Source organism: Myodes glareolus, chromosome 6 (genome assembly GCF_982192425.1).
Source record: "Myodes glareolus chromosome 6, mMyoGla1.1, whole genome shotgun sequence".
NCBI classification, from domain to species: Eukaryota; Metazoa; Chordata; class Mammalia; order Rodentia; family Cricetidae; genus Myodes; species Myodes glareolus.
This window is the reverse complement of record NC_142031.1, coordinates 44,620,171-44,624,624: the sequence shown is the minus strand read 5'-3', so window position 1 is coordinate 44,624,624 and position 4,454 is coordinate 44,620,171. Positions and strand designations below refer to the sequence as shown.

At 38.8% G+C, this 4,454-nt stretch overlaps 1 non-coding gene across 1 annotated transcript; it reads right to left on the bottom strand.

The window, feature by feature from the left end:
• Positions 1–3,948: 3,948 nt before the first annotated feature.
• Positions 3,949–4,055, bottom strand: LOC148121777 (U6 spliceosomal RNA). The gene has a single exon (XR_015738228.1). It is a non-coding gene; the product is annotated as a U6 spliceosomal RNA (small nuclear RNA).
• Between the last annotated feature and the right edge of the window lie 399 nt (positions 4,056–4,454).

Here is a 4,454-nt window from a genome sequence, read left to right as displayed (position 1 = left end):
TGACTTTTTTAAAGGTAATCTACATTTTATTTTTTCCCACTTACATTCCATTTATTTATTTATTTATTTTCAGAGTTTATTAAATTATAAAAGTTTACATTTCCGCCCCTCCTCCCAACACCCTCCCACTCCCCCCACTCCCTTTCCTCCACCCTCTCTATCCCTAAGAGCAGTCAGTGTTTCCTGCCCTGTGGGAAGTTCAAGTTCCTCCCCTGTCCCTCCAGGTCCAGGAAGGTGAGTATCCAAACAGACTGGATCCCCAAAATCCAGTATATACAGAGGAAACAAGTCCCAGTGTCATTGTCAATGGCTTTTCAGAAAGACGCCTGGCCAGCCACATTCAGAGAATCTGGTTGGATCACGTGCTCGTTCAGTCCCAGTCCAACTGGCCTTGGTGAATTCTCATTAGATCAGTCCCCTTGTATCAGTGGGTGATCGCACCCCTCGAGGTCCTGATTGCCTTTTTCATGTTCTTCCTCCTTCTGCTCCTCATTTGGACCTTGGGGGTGGCTCAGTCCGGTGCTCCAATATCGGACTCCGTCTGTATCGCCATTCATCGTCGGATGAAGTTTTTGGCACTCTTGTCTATTTCCAATCTCCAGCAGGATAACTACATGATTTTCTTCAGGTTCACCTTCTTATTTAGCTTCTCTAGGATCACAAATAATAGGCTCAAAGACCTTTAATTATGGCTAGAATCCACTTATGAGTGATTACATACCATATTCTTCTTTTTGGATCTGGCTTACCTCACTCAGTAAAGCGTTTTCTATGTCCATCCATTTGCATGCAAAATTCAAGATGTCATTGTTTTTTACCGCTGAGTAAAACTCTAATGTATATGTGTTCCACACCTTTTTTAACCATTCTTCTATTGAGGGGCACCTAGGTTGTTTCCAGGTTCTGGCTATTACGAATAGTGCTGCTATGAACATAGTTGAACAAATGCTTTTGTGGTATGATAGGGCATCTCTTGGGTATATTCCCAAGAGTGGAATTGCTGGGTCTTGAGGGAGGTTGACTCCAAGTTTCCTGAGAAACCGCCACACTGATTTCCACAGTGGCTGCACAAGTTTGCATTCCCACCAACAATGGATGAGAGTTCCCCTCTATCCACATCCTCTCCAGCATAGGCTATCATTGGTGTTTTTGACTTTATCTAATCTGACCAGTGTAAAATGGTATCTCATAGTTGTTTTGATTTGCATTTCCCAGATCGCTAAGGATGTTGAGCATGACCTTAAGTGTCTTTTGGCCATTCAAAGTTCTTCTGTTGAGAATTTTCTTTTCAGATCAGTACCCCATTTTTTTTTTTACTAAATCAATGAATTTATTAAAAATGTGAATGCAGAGAGAAGGTGGGGGAGGAGAGAGAGAGGGGAAACTGCAGTTGGGATTAATTAATTAAATAAAATATCAATGTGATTTATCACTTTAGCCATATCCAAGATGTTTATGATACTCACATTATGTGATATTGGCCAACATCTCAAAAATTGTTAGCCTATCCTAATACAGGCTTTTTATTTTGTCATGTAGATTATCCAGTTGTATGTTCCATATTCAAAATTAATTTACAGATTTCTCTGTGTATATCTTAAATTAAAGCGTTCAGTTTTGATACCCACATATAACACCTTTTGAAATAATAATAATTCTATATTGTATAAAGTTAGGTAATGAAATTTTAATCACAAGTATTGCAATGATGTGTTTCATGTCTATTACTATGGTTATTTTGTTTAAAAAACATGATCCAAATATGTTTGATTCATTCTATTTTGGCTATTATTTTTTGCTATTTGTGGCTGTCGTGAAAGGTGAAGTTACTCTGATTTCGCTCCCTGCTTCTTTATCCTTTGTGTATAGGTGGGCAACTGGTTTTTTGGAGTTGATCTTGTATCCTGCCACATTACTAAATGTGTTTATCAGCTGTAGGTGTTCTTTGGTAGAGTTTTTGGGGTCGCTCATGTATACTATCATATCGTCAGCAAATAACGAAAGTTTAACTTCATCCTTTCCAATTCGAATCCCCTTGATCTCCTTATGTTGTCTTATTGCTACTGCTAGAACTTCTAGCATTATATTGAAGAGGTATGGGGTGAGTGGACAGCCTTGTCTTGTTCCTGATTTCAATGGAATGGCTTTGAGTTTCTCTCCGTTCAGTTTGATGTTAGCTGTTGGCTTGCTGTAAGTACCTTTTTATTATATATTTAGGTATGATCCTTGTATCCCCAATCTCTCCAACACCTTTATCATAAAGGGATGTTGGATTTTGTCAAATGCTTTTTCAACATCTATTGAAATGATCATATGGTTTTTTTTTCTTTCAGTTTATTTATATGATGGATTACATTGCTAGATTTGCATATTTTGAACCAGCCCTGCATCTCTGGAATGAAGCCTACTTGATCATAGTGGATAATTTTTCTAATGTGTTCTTGAAATCGGTTTGCCAGTATTTTGTGGAGAATTTTGCGTCAATGTTCATGAGTGAGATTGGCCTGTAATTCTCTTTCTTGGTTGTGTCTTTATGTGGTTTTGGTATCAGGGTAACTGTAGCTTCACAAAAAGAGATGGGCAATGACTCTTCTGTTTCTCTTTTGTGAAATACATTAAGGATTATAGATATTAGCTCTTCCTGGAAGTTCTGGTAGAATTCTGCATTGAAACCATCTGGTCCTGGGCTTTTTTTGGTATGGAGACTTTTGATAACAGCTTCAAATTCTTATTAATTTTAGTGTTCTCTCTCTGCCGTTTGATTAGTTTGGCTAGAGATTTGTCCATCTTGTTGATTTTCTCCAAGAACCAACTTTTTGTTTCGTTGATTTTTTTGATTGTTTTCCGTGTTTCTATTTTGTTGATTTCAGCCCTCAGTTTGATTATTTCCCATCTTTTACTCCTCCTGGGAGGGTCTGTTTCTTTTTTTTCCAGAGCTTTCAGGTGTGCTGTTAAGTCTCCAATATGTGCTTTCTCCATTTTCTTTATGTGGGCACTTAGTGCTATGAACTTTCCTCTTCGCATTGCTTTCATTGTGTCCCATAAGTTTGAGTATGTTGTGTCTTTATTTTCATTAAATTCAAGGAAGACTTTAATTTCTTTCTTTATTTCTTCCTTTATCTAGTGATGATTCAGTAGTTGACTGTTCAACTTCCACGCATTTGTAGGCTTTCTGTTGTTCGAATTGTTATTGAATTCTAACTTTATTCCATGGTGATCCGACAAGACACAGGTGGTTACTAATATTTTTTTTGTATCTGTGGAAGTTTGCTTTGTTACCCAGTATGTGTTCAATTTTCTAGAAGGTTCCATGAGCTGCAGAGAAGAAGGTATATTCTTTCCTTTTTGGGTACAATGTTCTATAGATGTCTGTTAAGTCCATTTGATTCATTACCTCTAGTAATTCTCTTATTTCTCTGTTGAGTTTCTGCCTGATTGACCTGTCCATTGGTGAGAGAGGTGTGTTGAAGTCTCCTGCTATTAGTGTGTGTGGTTTGATGACTGCCTTGAGTTCTAAAAGTTTTTCTTTTACATAAGTGGGTGCTTTTATATTAGGGGCGTAGATATTCAGGATTGAGACTTCCTCCTGATGAATTGTTCCTGTTATGAGTACAAAATGTCCATCTCCATCTCTTCTGATTGATTTTAGTTTGAAGTCAATTTTGTTAGATATTAGAATGGCCATACCAGCTTGTTTCTTAGGTCCGTTTGCTTGGAAAACCTTTTCCCAACCCTTTACTCTGAGTAGATGTCTATCTTTGTGGTTGAGGTGTGTTTCTTCTAAACAGCAGAATGTTGGATCCTGTTTTCGTATCCATTCTCTTAGTCTGTGCCTTTTTATAGGTGAGTTGAGTCCATTACTATTAAGTGATATTAATGACCAGTGGTTGTTGATTCCGGTTATTATTTTTTTTGTGTGTCTGTGTGTGTAGTAGAGTTTGTGTGTTTAAAAATATGGAACGCTTCACGAATTTGTGTGTCATCCTTGCGCAGGGGCCATGCTAATCTTCTCTGTATCGTTCCAATTTTAGTATATGTTCTGCCGAAGTGAGCACTCTTGATTGTTTTTTTAATTAATATATAAAAATTTCCACTTCCTCCCCTCCTCCCAATACTTTTCCAGTCCCCCCACTCCCTCTCCTCCTCCCTCTCCAGTCCTAAGAGCAGTCAGGGTTTCCTGCCCTGTGGGAAGTTCAAGTTCCTCTCCCCTCCCTCCAGGTCCAGGAAGGTGAGCATCCAAACAGACTAGGATCCCAAAAAGCCAGTACATGCAGACAAAACAAGTCCCAGTGCCATCATCAATGGCTTCTCAGACAGCCCCCATGTCAGCCACATTCAGAGAATCCAGTTAGATGACATGCTCGTTTAGTCCCAGTCCAGCTGGCCTTGGTGTGCTCTCATTAGATCAGTCCCCTTGTATGAGTGGGTGAAAGGACCCCTCGCGGTCCTGACTT